The sequence below is a fragment of the Neovison vison genome, chromosome 5, assembly GCF_020171115.1.
Source record: "Neovison vison isolate M4711 chromosome 5, ASM_NN_V1, whole genome shotgun sequence".
NCBI lineage: Eukaryota > Metazoa > Chordata > Mammalia > Carnivora > Mustelidae > Neogale > Neogale vison.
Window position 1 is genome coordinate 64461476 of NC_058095.1, and position 19328 is coordinate 64480803.

At 45.3% G+C, this 19328-nt stretch overlaps 1 pseudogene; it reads left to right on the forward strand.

The window, feature by feature from the left end:
* Positions 1-12491, forward strand: part of LOC122906804 — an 80519-nt pseudogene extending 68028 nt beyond the window's left edge.
* Positions 12492-19328: the final 6837 nt, after the last annotated feature.

Genomic DNA, 19328 nt, shown 5'->3' on the forward strand with positions numbered 1-19328 from the left:
TCAAAGGAGACAAATTTGTATCTGTTGGTGTATTGCAATCACATTTGAAAGGAGGACTTACTAGGAACAGTAGCCCTAAAGCAAGACCCACTGTGCCCAAAGTGAAATAATACCTTGGCATCACAGAGTTTCTTTTTCTTTTTTTACCTTTTAATTACAAATACATTAATCCCTTATAAAAGTTAAATTGATAAAGCTAATGTCCCCTGTGGTCACACTCCACTACTCATTCTCTCCTTTTCCTACTCAGGATAATCACTGTTAACATTATAGTATGTATTTTTGTTTACTTATTTCTAGTAATTGACATCACACTCTGTTCGGTATTGCATGCTTTCATTCACAGCGAGTTTTGGAGATTTTTCTTTGTTAGTTTATACAGATTTACCTCATTTTAACTATGTTTTAGTATTCTACATATAATATTAATTACGGCTCATAACTGTGGCCACTCTTCGGCCCTTTTGGTATTGATGAGTATTTAAGTTGTTTGCAATTTTTCACTGTTATACACAGAATAGCAGAAGACTTCCTTTTACTGACTTCCTTATACCATGAAGCAGATTTTAAATTTTAATAGATCTTACTGACTTACCTTTAAAAATATGTATATTTTGCATTCTTACCACCCATTAATAAAAATACTAATTTTCCTCACATCTTTATTGACATTAAATAACATCAGATGTTTGACTTTTTACCAATCTGGACTACTGCTCCTGAGATAAAGCTTCTTTTGTTGGTTGTTCAGGTTTTTCTCCTGTGAACTGACCGTTCATCTCCTTTTTATATTTTTCTCCTGGATGATTTCTTAGTGACTTGTTGGAATTCTGTATGTTTTTTAGCTTTCATTATTGATTAGTAATATCTGTTAAATAAGATCTTTCACTGTGTTCTTTGCCTTTTAACTTTGTTTTATATTGTTGTAAATTTATAGGATATATAATTACTTTAGCTTTATAATACACATTTTGATCTAGGGCAGCTTCCTACCTTTTTATCTCTTTTACAGAATTATCTTGGCTCTTATAACTTTTCTCTTATATATATATTTTAGAATTGTGAGCTATCTCTTCACGCATCATGTTTCATAAAGCTTTCTGGGATTTTGAATAAAATTACATTGAATTCAAGATTAATTTTGCTTTCTTTGGGGAACAGTTCTTTTTTTTTTTTATTTGAACTTTATTTTTTTTGGGGGAACAGTTCTATTTGAAATAAGCCTTGCTCTGAATAACATGAGCTATCTATAATGTTTTTAAAATTTTTCTTTCCAGGGCGCCTGGGTGGCTCAGTGGGTTAAGCCGCTGCCTTCGGCTCAGGTCATGATCTCAGGGTCCTGGGATCGAGTCCCGCATCGGGCTCTCTGCTCAGCAGGGAGCCTGCTTCCCTCTCTCTCTCTGCCTGCCTCTCCATCTACTTGTGATTTCTCTCTGTCAAATAAATACATAAAATCTTAAAAAAAAAATAAAATTTTTCTTTCCTTAATTTAAAATTAATTGTTAGAAATCACGTTCTTCTTTTTGTACTTATATAGGAAGATGACATTTGGAAGAGTAAGTGACTTGGGGCAATTCATCCGAGAATCTGAGCCTGAACCTGATGTAAAGAAATCAAAAGGTTTGTGGTGTTTTATACTCTGTTAAGCCTTCACTCACATTAGTCATTGACTGTAAGTGAAGGATCATTTAAGATACAAACAGTTTATCTTATGAAATAACTGCCTTATCTCTCACTTGTGTTTATATCACAACTGAGTCCAAGGGCTGTGTGTAGTTGCATCTCCTTGAATGAAAGTTCATGTACTGGGGTGCCTGGGTAGCTCATTGGGTTAAAGCCTCTGCCTTCTGTTCAGGTCATTATCTTAGGGTCCTGGGATCGAGCCAGGCATGGGGCTCTCTGCTCAGCAGGGAGCCTGCTTCCCCCTCCCCACCCCCCGCTTTCTCAGCCTGCCTCTGTGCCTGCTTGTGATCTCTGTCAAATCAATAAACAAAATCTTTAAAAAATTTATATAAAAAGAAAGTTCGTGTTCATATCTTCATAAAGATAGACAAGAAGCTTTTTCCATGATCCCAGGGTCCTGGGATCTAGTCCCACATCAGGCTCTCTGCTCAGCGGGAAGCCTGCTTTCCCCCCTCTCTCTGCCTGCCTCTCTGCCTACTTTTGATCTGTGTCTGTCAAATAAATAAAATAAAATCTTAAAAAAAAAAAAAGAAAAAGAAAGTTCATGAACTTGCTTCACCATGACAGAAGGCACATCTTTATGAAAGAATATTTGTCACCTTTCTATTTAAGGATGGTGAATACCCAGTCAAGGTTGGACTTAATATTTATTTTGACATCCTTTAGTTCATTAAATTTCCTCTTATTTGCTGAAAGTTGTTATAAAATATTTGTGGAAAATATTAATAGGTTGAAATTCAAATCCTTTGTTTAATCAGCAGGAGAGTGCTCAGTCAATTGTTAAACCTGGAAGTCTTTTTTGACAAGAACATTATTTGTGACTGATCTCAACTTCCAAACAATTTGTCTTACACAAGAAGATTTTGGAAACCAGTGTGGATCCATTCACTTGGGATCTAGAAATTTTTCAGCGTGATTGGATTGACAGTATTGTCTTGAGTAAAAGATACTAACTTTTGTAAGAAGAAAATGTTCCAGGAGTGCCTGGGTAGCTCAGTTGGTTAAATGTCTGCCTTTGGCTCAGGTCATGATCTCAGGGTCCTGGCATCAAGCCTCACATTAGGTTCCCTGCTTAGTGGGGACTCTGCTTCTACCTCCCCTGCATTTGTGTGCACACACACTCACTGCCTCTCTCTTTCTCTCAAATAAATAAATAAAATCTTTAAAAATTTTTTAAAAAGTATTCTGTTTTGATAGTGTGTTTAAAATTGAGAGCTATTGTTAATCTTCCTATTAAATTTAATAGGACTACATTCCTATTATGTGTATTTTTAATTTTTTTTAAATAAACTTTATGTGGGCTCAAACTCACTACCCCAAGATCAAGAGTTGCGTGCTCCTCTACTGACAGAGGCAGCCAGGCACCCCATATTATGTTTAATTTTTGATGCATCTGTTATTTGAATGAATTACACCACTTTATGTTGAGGAGCAGTCTACTTTTGGGTCAGATCTACGTTGACAGAGTAAGCAAAAAATGCAACAATTGTTGAAATAATTCAGACCAGAAAAAGGGCCTGTTACCTGTTTCACCTTTTAGTGTATTTAAATAATTGATTTTATTTCCTGTTTTGCCAAAGAAGTCTGAAGTACATGGTCAGGAAAAGTTTAAAGACTGAAAGAAGTCTTCACAGCTCAGTCAGTAAATAATTTTTGAGTGACTCTGTGCACTCATATTCAGGGGGCGCGTTGGAAGATACCGATCCTGCCGTTAAACTCAGAGTCTAGCTGCGTCTTTGGTTAGGTCAAACCTGAACTGGAGGAAGAGGTTACTGGGCACCTTGAAGCAGAGGGAGTGCTGGACAAGTTCTGCAGGGGACTTGCTGGGAAGGGCTCTGTGCTGTCCTCAGATAGCTTCTGTCAGTGAGGATAATGGCATCTCCAGGATTAAGAGAATTTCTTAGCTCATTCATTTTTTTGAAAAGCTGGGCTTACTCCTCTGACACGTCACGAACAAGTGCTCCTGCTCTGGAGTACGGGTGTTGGGTGCTTCCAGGGATAGATACATATATACACATACATACAAATCAAGAGGTGTAGTTATCAGCTAAAGATAAGAAGCTTTTTCCTCCACACTCTATCTCTGCTCATTCTGCTTATTGAGTCTCTTCATATTACGCATTTACTTATTCGTTCTAAAATAGGAGTGCGTGCTCTATGCATCTGTCATTACAGATTCTGAGAAGCAAAGGAAATCTCCAGCCCTTGTAGAACTCACATTATAGTGGAAGAGACAGTAAACAGATACATACTGTGTGTGTGTACACACATGTATAAACGTAAGAATAATGGGGAGTTCTGTTTTAAAAGTGGTTGTCAAGGGTGCCTGGGTGGCTCATTTGACTGAGCGTCCGACTCTTAATTTTGACTCAGGACATGATCTCAGGGTTGGGAGATTCTCTCTCCTTCCCCCGCCTCCTGCTTATGTTCTCGCTCCCTAGAATAAATAAACACATTAAAATCTTTAAAAGAAAAAAATAAAAGGGGTTGTCTGGAGAAGCTCTTGGGTGGCTCATTTAAACATCTGACTCTTGATCTCAGCTCAGGTCTCGATCTCAGGGTTGTGAGCTCAAGCCCGCATTGGGCTTCACGCTGGGCCTGAAGCCTACTTAGAAAAAAGAAAGAAAGAAAAGGAAAGAAGGAAGGAAGAAATAAAATGGTTGTCAGGAAAGGTCTCAATTGAGGAAGTCGCATTTCGAGTAGAGACTTGAGCAAAATGGGGGAGTAAGCCCTGGCAAGACTGCAGGAAGGGGTTCTTGGCAGAAGGACCAAGACTTGTGCAGCAGCAAGACCAGCGCGGAGGAAGGGGGATGAGCTGAGGAGGCGGTAGGCTTCGGACGGTTCTCGCAGACCATGGTAGGAAGTTCGAAGTGTTGGAAGTTGGAGAAAGGGCGTCCCAGGATGTGACTCATGTTTTAAAGGTGTGGTTTTGGCTGCTGTTTGGAAAGTAGAATGGAGGGGTTTGAGAGGAGAGGCAGGGAAACAAGGTTCGTGGTCTAAGGAGAGGAGGAGGATGGTGGTCGTGATTTAGGTTGTGGGAGAACCGTCAGATTTGGGTTGTGCTTGAAGGTAGAGGCAGCAGGGTTCTGTATCCACCAGCAAGCTGGTCCATCTAGTTACTCGCATTATTAATGTAACTGAGATGTTCCCACATGAAGTAATTAATAGTAATTTCTGCAGTTTGAGTAAATGCATCCATAGATCCCAATGCTTCCTTCAGCTGTCCAGACATGTCTTTAAATGTATTTTTGTGGTAAGTAAATGACCTAAAGTAGGAGCCAGCAGGTTCCATTCATTTACTCAGAAGACTGGAGACGATGCTATGTGCTAAGCATACAAATAAGAACATAAACTTGGAGTTTATTTTAATCTAGCTTAGTCCCTCTTTTGTGACCCTGACTCGGCACAAGCCTGTCATGCTAATTCTGTCAGATGCCCTACCTTCTGGATTTTTCTGGTCGTGCTATTTAGCTCACTCCTTTCTCACCTGTGTTTCTCCTGAGCTGGAATTTGTACCTAAAGTCTTGATTTGAATATGATATTTTTAGAAGAATATATGTAATATATTTCCTGGAAGGATACACAAAGCATGTAATGTAGTGGAAGGATGAGAAGAGGGAGATGCCTTCTTTCTGTTATACCCTTTTCCTCTGCTTTTTGAATTTTCTTACCCTATCTACTTGACTGCTTAATTACCCACCCACCTCTTCTCCCGTTGCTTTGGCTCACCTCTTTGCTGTGATCTTTGAATATTCCCAGCCTGCCTCTACAACTTTGCCTTGAGCCACTCTCTGCTTCATGGACTAGGATCTAACTAGAATCTCCTTTATTCTTTTTTGAGGTCCCTTCTCTATTAGGGCCTTTCCATTTGCCATTCTCCCTGCCATGGCTTTCGTGAGCTCTTTCTCATGGCAAGTATTCGCTCTTCAGAGAGGACCTGAGTGGCTCAGTTGTTCAGCATCTGCCTTTGGCTCAGGTCATGATCCCAGGCTCCTGGGATCGAGCCCCACATCGGGCTCCCTGCTTAGCAGGAAGCCTGCTTCTCCTCCCACTGCCCCTGCTTGTGTTTCCTTTCTCGCTGTTGTCTCTGTCAAGTACATAAATAAAATCTTAAAAAACAAACAGACCAAGAGGACTTCCCAGGCCACATGATCTCAGCTTATCTGTACCACTAACATACCACCTCTTTATTTTCTTACCAGTGTCTGATACTATCTTAACTCATTTATTTGCCTACTTGTTATACTCTATTTCTCTTTCATGAGTATAATATCACCTCTCTGAGAGCAGGGATTTTGTCTGTCTTATTTGGCACTGTATTGCCTGATTCTAAAATTATACCTACCGCAGATAGGCACTAATTAAATATTTGTTGTTTTAATTATTCTAAAGGAATTTCTTCAGAGATTATCTAGGTGGTAAGATTATGGATCATATTTTTTAATTTAAGAAAAGTATTGTTTTTTAAACCAACACACTCAGTTTTCTTTTCCAGATGAGTTTATTATTCTGAGGATACTGATAGAACCCTACTCCCAAGTATTCTCAGACCCCAAGGAATCTCCTTAGCAGTGCATACTACCTCCTTATTCTGCAAATGAAGCAGTTGAGGATCCAGGAAATTATAACCTGTAGGAATCACAGAGCAGATTAACAGCAATCTAGGGGCTTTGGCTCAGAATAGTGTTGTGACAGTTCAGCTCGGCTTCCTCTCCTTTGGCTGACAGCCCAAAGTCCGGCCCCACACTGCGGCACTAACTTCAGGGTCATTTACTGACGATTAGGTGTTTATATATTTGCACACAAACACAAATTTCCATTTTTGCATTGTTTAGATTTTGGGGTATTACTCCACACACTCCAGAATGGCTTGGAGGAGAAAAAAAAAAACCAAAACAAAATGAAACCAAGTGTTGGTGAGGTTGGGAAGCACCTGGAACTCTCTTCTGGTGGAAGTATGAACTGGTAAGATGCTTTGTAAAACTGTCAGGATCTACTAAATGGAATATCTGCACCCTGTGATTTAGCCAGCCCACTCCTAATTCTGTATTCAAGAGAAATGAGTATGTAAGTTCATCAAAGGGACATTCACAGCAGCTTGATTTACAACAGCCCCAACAGAACAATCCAAATGACAGTCAACAGAAGGGGCAAATTAAATAATGGTTTAGCATACAATGGAAATTACACAGTAAAAGAAGAAGAAGGAGGAGGAGGAGAAATACTGATACACTAATAAATGCATGGATCCCACAGGCATGCTAAGTCAAAGAAACTAGACACAAAAGAGTATAACCATATTTGGGTAAAACCAAATGACGGCGATAGAAGTCAAAATACTGGTTACCTCTGGAGGAGTTACTGACAAGAAGGAACCCTCCAGGGGTGCAGAATGTTCTTTTTCTCTCTTTTCTTTCTTTCTTTTCTTTTCTTTTTTAGATTTATTTATTTATTTGGGGGGGCCAAGATCAGAAGAAGGGGAAGAGGGAGAGGGAGAGAGAGAGGATCTCAAGCAGAGTCCCCAATGAGCCCAGAGCCTGATGTGGGCTTGACCTCATGACCTTGAGATCCTGACCTCAGCTGAAATCAAGTCTCAGTCTCAACCGACTGAGACACCCAGGCGCCCCTGGAATATTCTATACTTGTCTTGGTGGTGGTTATACAGATAAACACATGTAAAAAAAAATTCAGTGAGCTGTACAGTTAAGACCGAGATTAACCGGCTCCACATACTTTGTTGTAACTATGTTTGGCCTCAACAAAAAAGAAAAGGATGGTGAGGGATGGGTTGTAATTTGGGTGAAGCCCTGGTTCCCTTGCAAATGCTAGTCTACTTTTTTCCTTTTCCCCTCATTGTTCTTTTAGAAATTTTTTTATTGTGGTAAACTACACCTAACATAAAATTTGCCATTTTATTCTATTTTTTTAAAAGAATATTTTATTTGACAGAGAGACACAGCGAGAGAGAGGGAACACAAGATGGGCGAGTGGGAGAGGGAGTCGCAGTCTCCTGCTGAGCAAGGAGCCCCATACTGGACTTGATCCCAGGACTCTGGGATCATGACCTGAACCGAAGGCAGATGCTTAGCAACTGAGCCACCCAGGGGCCCCAAATTTGCCATTTTAAGTGTATAGTTCAGTGGTATTAAATACATTCACATCGGGGCGCCTGGGTGGCCCAGTAGGTTAAAGCCTCTGCTTTCAGCGCAGGTCATGATCCCAGGGTCCTGGAATAAAGCCCCACATCAGGTTCTCCACTCAGCGGGGAGCCTGCCCCCCCCCCCGCCTCTCTGCCTACTTGTGATCGCTGTGAAATAAATAAATAAAATCTTTAAAAAAAACAACATTCACATGGTTGTGCAACCATCACCACTATCCACCTCCCTCATCCTACTGTGAGACTTTACTCATGAAATAGCAACTCCCCATAGCATACTTTCTAAAAGAAGGAAGATGGCAAAAGTCTTCATAGTAGCTTAGAAATATTGGTCAATGTCTTTAGACATTTAAAAACAAAGAGTGAATATTAAATGGGTGATTTGCATGCACTTCCAGTCACTAGAAGTGAGCAGAACCATATTTTCTGGTGCATAGCACAGAGCCCTAGTTTAACAACAGGACTAAACAGCACTTGGGTTGTGGCGGAAGTCACTGGATTGCCCTGCCTCCAGGTGCCCCATCATGGTTTCTCTATGTCCTGTCTCAGAGTAACAAGGGTTCCTGCTCCCAATTTCTCCAGCCTCTCAAATTATCTGCCAGGTCACCAGTGAAATATGTGTTTAGTACTAAAGGACAATAGTTCTGGATGTTAGCAACTTTTTCTCAATAGAGAAAAACAAACAAAAAAACTCCAAAACAAAATTAGAAAAACAAAAACAAAACAAAACAAAACTTTACTCGCTTTGCCTAGAAGCATGCCCAGATGCCTCCCTGGGTCCCCAGAGAAAATCAGTTCTGATTACTTTATTTTTTTTAAGTAAAGATTTTTATTTATTTATTTGACAGAGAGATACAGAGAGAGCACAAGTAGGGGAAGCAGCAGGGAGAGGAAGAAGCAGATTCCCCGCTGAGCAGGGAGCCCAATGCCAGGTTCAATCCTGGGACCCTGGGATCACGACCTGAGTGGAAGGCAGCTGCCCAACCGACTGAGCCACCCAAGCATCCAAAGCTCTGATTTTAGATTTTGAAAATTCCCTGTACACCACCTCAAATGAAAAAGAGAAATCGTTGCGGTTAAGGGAAATTTTTAAGGCAGCAATGCAAATGATAAGCACTTGGTTCCGCTCACCTCTCTGATTCTGGCACAGGAGTAAAATCTGTTAAGTCTGATGCAGAGTTTGGAATAATTAAACTCCACAGCCAAAGGCGGGAAAGCAAAGGCTCCGTCTGCAAACCAGAATGGGGGGAATCCAAAAATAAGAGTACAACTCCCCGGGAACCCCACCGCTCGCACCCGCTCCCGCTTCCCCTACTCAGCACCTCCCACCCTCCCCTAACTGAAACTGCCTTCTGCAGTCCCACCCACAGCCTCCACCCACCTCCAGGCTCCGCCCCCTGGGGGTGGGGCCCATGGGGGCGACCTTGCTCCTCCCACCCGCCTTTCCCTAAAAGCACAGTCTTTGGTGAGAAGACAGGCAGAAGCCACAAGAGGACGGAAGTCAGCAAGCTGTGAAGACGGGCCCCTTTGTGGTCCCACTCTGTTATATAGAGATGTGACCTGCCCCTTCCAGGCAGAAGGACACCACAGATGTGCTACCGGCCAGCAGCAGGCTATCTCCTTCCCATGCAGCATGGGAGTCTGGGAAGCTGCAACACATTTAGAGGGGGGCACCTTTCACAAGGAATCCCATCTGAGAAAGATTTACTGCTCAGAGGCTCCCTCAGAAGGCAGCACACACACACTAAAAGCTGGTCCTTTTCCTCTGCAGCAAACTCTTCCTCTGTCACGCTGTTTTGACCGTGACATCAACGTCAGGCACACAGACCTATGGAGGATCAGTGATTCTTCTGTCTCTCTTCACGCCTGTGCTTTGGGCTTCGTTGGCCGGTCACTGAACGCGTTGAGATTTCTGGTTTGTTCCAGAAGATCACTGGGCAGGTTTGCACTTCGGGTGTTACTTTGATATGTTTAATAAGCATTTTCAAGAATGCGGTTCACTGATATTTAAGCTGCCGAGCACCTGCACAGGAAAGCTTACAAAGGGGAAAAAGTTTAAATAGCTCACAGATTAATGTAGCTAAGAAATTCCTCTCGATTCCACAAAGATGGGGCAGGAGCGGAATCTGAAGCTTTCTAAAATCACACCTATCCTAATCCCATCTTCAAAGGCAGAAACCGTGTTTTGGTCAGAGCACCAGCTCTCAACCTTGGGGGAACGAGGATCCTCAGAGGGCTTGTTAAAATGCAGACAGCTGCCTACACCCCAGCCTCCAATCTGCCTCCCCTCCCCCGCCATCCCCAAGTTTCAGATTTCCAGGGTCTGGAGTGAGGCCCGGGAATCTGCATTTCTAACAAGTTCCTGGTTGGTGCTGCTGCTGCTGCTGACCTGGGGACCACACTCTGAGAACCAGTGGCTTAGCACAACACTGTTGGTGGAAATGTAACACCAGCCATGCATGGCTAGGGGCCCTATTAACAAAGTGAGATGAAAGGTAAAATTAATGTTAAGAATATATTTTCTTAGGGGCGTCTGGGTGGCTCAGTTGTTAAGTGTCTGCCTTCAGCTCTGGTCATGATCCCAGGGTCTTGGGATCGACCCCACATTGGGCTCCCTGCTCACTGGTGAACCTGCTTCTCCCTCTCCCACTCCCCATGCTTGTGTTTCCTCTCTCACTGTGTATCTCTGTCAAATAAATAAAATCTTAAAAAAAAAAGAATATTTTCTTAACACATTCAAAATATTATCAGTTAGTGTAAAATATATTAATAAGGCATTTTATATATTTTTTTGGTACTGACTCCTCACACTCGGGTGTGTATTTCACACTTAAAGCACTCTTAATTCTGACATTTCAGGGGTTCAACTGCCACAGGTGGCCGGTAGCTAGTGTTTGAGGCAGCACAGGTGGGGAGCACTCCTGGAGAATGGTTACGTAAGCCTGGCTGGGTCTCCAAGCCTCACGCAGAACATGCTTAAACCACAAGTCCCTGCTTTCCAAGGGCGGGGAGCCCCAGCCACCCTACCCACAGGGTCAGAGGCAGTATATGACTCATGCCTAGCCAAGCAGAGACTTTTCCGAGTTTTTTGCTTGTTGTTTGATTTTTTTTAAATAACAATGTTTTTTTCTTTTCTCTTTTTTTAAATATTTTATTTTATTTATTTGACAGACAGGCAGAGAGGCAGGCAGAGAGAGAGAGGGCGAAGCAGGCTCCCCACTGAGCGGAAAGCCCGATGTGTGGCTCGATCTTAGGACCATGAGATCATGACCTGAGCCGAAGGCAGAGGCTTTAACCCACTGAGCCACACAGGCGCTCCCCACTGAGCCACCCAGGTGCCCCTGATTTTTTTTTAAAGATTTTATTTATTTATTTGACAGACAGAGATCACAAGTAGGCAGAGAGGCAGAGAGAGAGAGGAGGAAGCAGGCTCCTTGCTGAGTGGAAAGCCCAATGCAGGGCTCAATCCCAGGACCCTGAGATCATGACCTGAGCCCAATGCAGAGGCTTTAACTCACTGAGCCATACAGGTGGCCCTGATTTTTTTTTTTTTTTAAGACAGAACAGAAGGAACGGAAAGGAACTAATCGGAAGTAAGCAAAGCAGTCAGGTCTTCCAAGGGATGTCGGGGGCATGGGCATGCTGGCAGCCATGCTTTGTAACACAAGGCGAAGGAGACCAGAGGTTAGCAGGATACAGGAGCAGTGGGGCAGAGGTGAGCAGAGATGAGTGACAGAGAAAGAGTTCTGGTGTGTTCCAGTCCCTGGTCCTGGCCTTTCTGAGCTGCAGACTTGTCCCTTTGTTCTACCCTCAGTGACAAGGGAACCTCAGATAAGCTCAACCCATTTCTTTTCTGTTGAAGGTTCTTAAGCCATTGCTTTGCTATTTGCAATGAAGGGGGTCCTGACTCATAGACATGGACCTTACTAATCGCCAGAATGAAGTGGCTTGTCTGCATCTGAGCACCCCAGGGCTTTCTGTTCCCATGCTGAGCTTGAGCAGCCCATGGAAGACCCACAGCGACATCCTCCGGGCCATCTGGGCTCCTCGCCCCTCATTCCTCGTTTTCCTATTTGTGACTAGTTCAAATATATCCATGCCATATGTATCCACTTACTATAAAGCAAATATGGTAAAGATGGCAACTGTAGCATCCAGGTGGCCGGTGGTGTATGGGTGTCACAGTCATTCAACGTCTCTGGGTACTTGCCATTTCCACAGTAAACTACGGGGGGAAGCAAATCCTTTACACGCGGCGAGAGGCAGGAAGAGGAAACTGGTCAAAACGCAGAAACATGCCGAGGGCCAGAGAGGCACAGACTCGGTACGGTTCCTTCTGCTACCCCTTCCCTTGAATGCTTTCTCTTGTATAGTGTAAGACCTGGAGACCCCAAGCATCAAGACGGCAACATAGATATTTGCTTTTCTCCTGACAGTTTCCCCATGGGACAAGTTTCCAAAAACATTTACCTGTCAGGGGCAGAAGCAGCCAACATTTCATTGTCCTTAGGAAACCCGCCTGACCTTCAAACCTTTTTTATTAAACACTGCTTTCAAAAACATTTTGACAGATTCCAGAAGCTCTAATGGTCTGAAACATACATATTAATTTAAAATCTCTATTAAAAATGTCTCCTTGGGGCACCCAGGTGGCTCAGTTGGTTAAGCATCTGCCTTTGGCTCATGTCATGATCGTGAGGTCCTGGTAAAGAGCCCCATGTCAGGCTCTCTGCTCTGCAGGGAGCCTGCTTCTCCCTCTCTGCAGCTCCCCCTCCTCATGCTCTATGTCAAATAAGTAAAATTTAAAAAAAATAAAAGTCTCTCAAATGTGCTACAGGTGAAAGAAAATAAAAATAAAAACCATGGAAATAATGGGCAAGTCCAGCATAATGGAATGTAAACAAAATCGTATGTAGGGCACTTTGTGCACATTTACTCCTCAAGGTAAATAAGGTATTACCTTCATCTCAGAGCTCAGGACAGTACGTAGCTTGCCTGAGTCACAGAGCCAGAAAGTGGAGAGCAAGGAGGGTGCATGGGGGCCCATGGGGCACTTTCCACTGAGTGACCAGGGATGACCTCCAACAAGGTGACATTTGAGTATAGACTTAAAGAAGAAATGGCAGAGGAGCAGGGGTGAGGGGAGGAGGAATGCTCCAGGCAGAGGAGCCGCAAACAGGCTGCTGCAGGGTTGCGTCTAGCTCATAGAGGGGCAATGCCACTGGGCACCAGGAGAGCGTGTGTCTGGAGCTCAGGGGGAGCAGGGCAGGGGGGACGGCAAGGACATCTGAGAGGCGATGGGATCTCCGGGAGTCACCGGCTTTATCAAGGACTTTGCTTTTCACCCTGAGTGAAATGGGGAGCCCTGAGGGGCTTCTCAGTGGAGGTGTGATGGCACAAATGTGCTGAGAGGACCACTCTGGCTTCTGCTGAGAACAGAAGGTGGGGTGCAAAGACAAAAAAGGATGGGGATGCTTCAGGAAGGCTGTGCAAGGAAGGTGGCGGCAAGAGCCTGGGGATCCCAAGGGAGGCAGGTGGTGGCCGTTGGCTGAAGCTGACATCGATTTGGAAGGCAGAAGTGATGGCGTTTTGCTGATGGCCTGTGGCATGTGAGAAAAGCAGGGCCCAAGGCTGTGGCGCTCGCCTGAGCTGCTGAGAAGATGAAATGACTCAAAGGGGAAGATTCAGGGGGGCGTGAGATGGAAAGGAAGGACGTCTGTTTTGGACTTGTTACATTCTAGCTGCCTTTGATTGATCTTTATTTTTATTTTTTAAAGACTATTTTAGAAAGAGAGAGAGAGCACACCCATGAGTGGGGGAGGGACAGAGGGAGAGAGAATCTCAAGCAGACTCTGTGCTGAGCACAGAGCCCAACAGCGGGCTTGATCTCACGACCCCAAGATCACGATCTGAGCCGAAACCAAGAGTCAGACGCTTAACCGACTGAGCCCCTCAGGTGCCCCTCTGGGTACCTTTTAGACATCTAAGTGGGGATGTCACAAAGGCAGCTGGAGGGCTCCTGGGTGGAGATGCAAATTCGTATGTCATTCCCATGACATACCGTCGACCCTTGAACAAGAGCACAGAGGTGCCAAGACCCACACAGTCAAAAGCCCAGGTATGACTACGGACTCCCCCAAAACTTGATTCATAGCCTACTACTGACCAGAAGCCTTACAGGTAACATAAACAGTCGATTAACACCTTGTTTGTATGTGACATGTAGTACATACCATGTTCCTATAGGAAAGTGAACTAGAGAGAAGAAAATGATAGGAAAATCAGGAGAGAAAATACCCTTACAGGACTGTTCTATAAAGATCGGCACCTAAGTGAACTTGCAGCTCAAACCCATGTTCAAGTGTCCTTCCCTGTATTAAAATTCACAGCAACAGCCGCTAACACTAGAACAACTGTTCTCGACGCAGCCAGTGCTGACCCTCACTCAGGGAGCAAGTTGGAAATTGGGGGAGGGCATGTTTAGTTACCCCCCTTGATCGGAGGTGCTGCTTATATTTAATGGGTGGGAGGATGGGGAACCCAGACGCCCTCCAACGCATGTGGCAAGGTTGCACAAACGTGGTCCCATATCCCACAGAGTTCTCACACATTCTACAGACATTCACAGAGGGGGAGCACCTTTTCATCATTATCTGAGCCTCGAGCATCCCTTGGTTTTAGAGAGAAAAATAACGTACTTCGTACACAGCTGCCCCATCCTCGGTGCTCTAAGGAGCACCACAGGTCTGTCAGTGGTCACGCTCAAGCACATTCAAATGCAAACACAGATTACTTAATTAACCATGAATTGCCTCTTCTTTTTCTCTTATAGTTAGGGTGTTATATTGATTTTTCAAGAGTAGGCTTGTCGGCAGGATATACGATTTCTGAATCGCATCTCAAGACGGTAAGGGTGGCTTTGGGGCTGACACAGTAGCTAGATAAGAGATGAGACCCCCTCCCCCCAAATCTGTATCCTGGGCCCACCTGACATTAGAAACCTGGAGGATAAGTGGGAGCCAGCAGCGGAGACCCTGAGGGGCCACCGGGGAGGGAGGAGGAAACTGAGAGAACGTTTTCCCACATGGAGGGTGTAATCAATCAAGTTAATGCTACTGATGGGCAAGTGAGATGAGATGGAGAATTGACAACTCCATGATCAGGTCGGAGGAGACATCCCTGGTGGTCCTGACCCCCATCAGCTAGGGTGCCGGGGGCAAAACTCTAACGGGGGAGTCCACATCAATCAGGGCAGGGGAATCTTAGTTTCTCTGTTAAACAAGTTGCACATTTCCTTTCTCAAGACCGGAGCCCCTTTGCTCCCCTCCACCCTTTGCTCCGCTCCTTCGGGTCTGGATGGGCTGGTTCTCATGGGACCCTCCAGGGAACCTCTTTCCTGACCCTGACAGGCCGCTAGTCTTGCTTACCGCCCTCTTCAGTCCTCCCTCCCGGGGCTCCCCAGGGGCGCCCAGCAGCCACGTGGGGGCATTTGGGTCTGTACCTTGCTGAGCCGGGACTCAAACGCCAGCGAGGTAGAAGATTTCGAACTCTTCATGCCAGAGGGCGCCGCCGGGAGGGGCCGCGCCCTGTCTGTCCCATGGCTGCCCGCTTTGAGGACCGGATTCCAGGGCTTGGCTGCGCTCCTCATGTTTGTTCTGGTGAGTCCGTCTTCCTGCGCGAGACGGGAAAGAGAAACATGTGTCCACAACTTGAACATGCAGAGCCACATCTCGGAGCCCTCCCCGATCTCCATGTTCCCACGGTTATCAGATCGAGGGTTTCTCCTTGGGCGGACAGTGAGTATTATCTCCGGAGCTGACATCTTTGAGGGAAGCCTTCTTTGCACAGGTCCATGATGGCTTTTAACCATCTAGTGAAACGTACACATGATTTCATCGATGCTCTCACATTGCTTTTCAGCAAAATGTCAGCTCCTTGTTCAGCGTCTTACTGTATCAGTATACGGTAGAATACATACTATTATTATGCTCTGCTCTTATACTTTAGGTCCGTGGACTAAATACCTATCCCCTTAAAATGAAGCCGCTTGAGTCAAGACATTCTGTGTCCTTAACACTTGCAGCTTCGGGGTTGACAAGGACACAACCCACGGAATTATCAAATAGATCTAAATGAATTACTTGAAAATTGGATTTCCCGGAAGCACAGCCTTTTCCTTTCCAGCAAAACAGCAAAAATGGGGACCATTTGAAAGTGAACGGAGCGTATTTGATTGGCCCGATCTGACACTGTACATAGAGTTCCCCCCGGTCTAAACTGTTGTATGAAAGAAATTCGTGCTAAGGACCAGGCCGCAGTTAAAAACCCCGGGGGGAGAGTGTCTGCAGACGGAGGTGTTAAAGACCGCCCAGGGCTTGCCATCAGCCGTCAGGCTCTCATTAGAGCCCTCTTAGAGCCCATTTCCTTCCTTCCTTTCTTTTTTTTTTTAAGATCCTATTTATTTATTTGACAGAGAGATGGAGAGAGAGAGCACAGGTAGGCAGAGCAGTAGGGAGAGGGAGAAGCAGGCTCCCCGCTGAGCAAGGAGCCCCATGCCGGACTCGATCCCAGGACCACCTGAGCCAAAGGCAGCTGCTTAACCAACTGGCGCCCCCAGAGCCCGTTCCTTCTATCAGTTGAGAATTCTGCCTCGGAGCAAGTAACTCATCAGTCTACGAAAACCGGCTAAACATTTTCCAGGTGCACTGTCCAGAAGATGTGCAACCGCACAGGAGGGAAATGGTATCTCCAGCCCTGCCCCAGCCTTCGTGTATTGCAATGACTAAGGTGTGGCACAGAATACCAAAACCCCAGGTAATGCAGCATCCCCTCAAAGAAACAAATGGGAAAAATGCACTTTAAAAAACACCAGTAGGGGACAGACAGCTGATTCCAGTGGTCACGCTCCTAGAACCTGGAGGTCTCATGAACTGTCCTCGAGGGAGGGATCCTAGCTAGTGCCAAGCAGCTCTGGGCCCCCTCTCCCGCACCTCCCAGCATCCAAGCAGACCGCACTAGTCACCTATTGGAAAAACAATAGGCCACCAGTGCAGCCTAGCTCAGGCTGTGACCTCTCCCTGGTCCCGGCTGGAAGACACCATTTCCATTGACAGTGCTTCTCAGCAGGGACCAGCCAGCACCTCTTCCTGCTTCCAGCAAGTCGCTGGGGATGGCAGGTGTCCAAGAATCCACCGGGAGCCCATCGCTGCTGTGCCCGCAGCTGTGCAAACGTGGCTACAGGTGAGGATATGTATTTATAAAGACTTTGCCCTGCATTCTCTCCAGTGTCTCTGAGAAAACGTCTCCGTGATTTCAGTTTTATGATTTAGTGCTGAGCCTGATTAGTCTCAGTTTGGTGCCGGGCATCGTGATTTTTTTTTCCATTCTGTTGTACTTCTCGTCTATTTTATTGATGTTTAGCAGCAATTATTTTTCTTTGCTTTCTTGACCCGCGAGTCTTAATGCTGGTTTCCATGGCAACGTTGAGAGCATGCCTAGGTTGACAACGACACAGTAACTCATTTTACTGGGATTCCCACAACAGAAACGAGCTGACATAGCCTGAATAATTCTTGAAGAGCATGACTGATTCCTTTTATCAGTTACTACAGAATCAGCGTGTAACACGTCAGCCCGTCTTTAGGAAGATGAATCAAAAATTCTGTTTCATCAAGGCATCCCTGTATGTTATGATTACAGCTCATTCAAGAGGACTATGCCAGGGCTTACTTTATAAAGACATAAGGTGATTCTGCCCTAGACCAAGGTGATTCTTGGTCAAAACACTCAAGATCTAAACTTCTCTCTTACTCTCTGGCAACAAATCTGGCCATCTTCTGGACAGTGCACCTGGAAAATGTTTAGCCGGTTTTCGTAGACTGATGAGTTACTTGCTCCGAGGCAGAATTCTCAGGGTTTCTTCCCTTGCATCATCCCTCCTTTCTTTATCCCTCCTAGAACCTTCTGAACCCAATCAAATTATTTCCAAATGGAGGTAGCCGAAGACCATGTCTCATTGGGACCCCTCCTGTTGGCCATGCTATCCTTTCTTGGCTACCTTCACTCCTTTTTCCCCATCACTTTTCCCAGACAAAGCCTTCTATTTTGGACCCGTCCACCAGTCAGATTCTTCCCTTCAAATGCCACCTTCTCTCCGAATTCAAAATATACAGAAATGAGATAACTGATGTCCTACTCATGGGTACCCGGAAGAGAACCCTATAGGTAGGGAGAGTACCTGGGATGGGACCCCTGGAGCTGTACTGGGTTCTTTAGGATCAGTGCAGCTGCCCAGGGACGGAGGAGACGATGAGAGCTAGAGTATGAGAAAAACGCTCCAGTCAGACCCAATGCTAGCTTTGGGTCCTGCTCCCCCTTCTCATGGCTTAGGATGTCACTAAACTTCACCCCAGCCCTCACCTCCAGCCTGGACCACTGTCTTCTAGCATTCTCCAAGTTGTCTGGAAACTGCCTTTTCCCCCTTGCTGTGCTCATACCCGGCTCTGGGCTCTTCTGGAACAGACTGGAAAGATTTATGCTCAGAGCCATCCATCGGCAGTGCTTGGCCAGTGTGGGTCCTGCCCTCTGCCCACCGGCACGAAGGCCTCCTGCTGGAAGCAGAGCATGTACCCATAGGCCCCACTCCCAGATTTCTGCAGACTTTCATGCACCCCACTTTTTGACACAGGGAACCGGTTTGTTCCGGAAATGTGCTGTGTGTAAGGGCAACCACTCTGTGTCACTCTGATCCTGGCGAGGCTCTGCCAAGTGCTCTTCATGGGCAAACCCTGGAAGGCAAGTTAATGATCACCCCCACTTTGCACACAGGGAAACTCTGGCTCAGGAGGGTTAAGTGACTTGCCCAAATCAACAGAATTTATGACAGAGCCAGGATTCAAATCCAGCTGTCATTGGCCCTTACACACCAGGGATGGATAGGGCCTCCATGAATCATCTTTGCTCCCACAGGAGAGCAGGAAAGTTTCTGGATCCAATGCTCCTGGTCCAAACCCAGCATCACTGTTTGCTGCGTGAACATGAGCATGCTTTCCCAACACCCTGATTCTCCACATCTTCCCCCAATAAAGTGCAGGTAGCACAGATGTAAAGAAAACATGGATACTGAGGGCCAGGCATGTAAAAGGCACTCAGCTGACAGGAGCTGCTTTCCCCACACAAACTGTCCATTGTGTTCAGGAGAGGGCGGTCCCGCTTTATTATCTTAACAGTACACAGCAACGGACCCATTAAACCAATTTCGGGGGCAGGAGCCAGACACACCAGATTCAAGGAAAGGGTTCCTCCTGTACACAAAGCAGCCTGTTTTCTTGCAGAAACATGGAAGAGGCAGAGTAGAGAGGAAAATGAACGCTGAGAGCTGACCCATCCTGAGAATCGGCCCCAACCTTAATACAGCCTAGCTGCTGAGAACACAGGTGTGAATTCTGGGTGAAGAGTAACCTCCTTATGGATATGAGTTAGTAACATT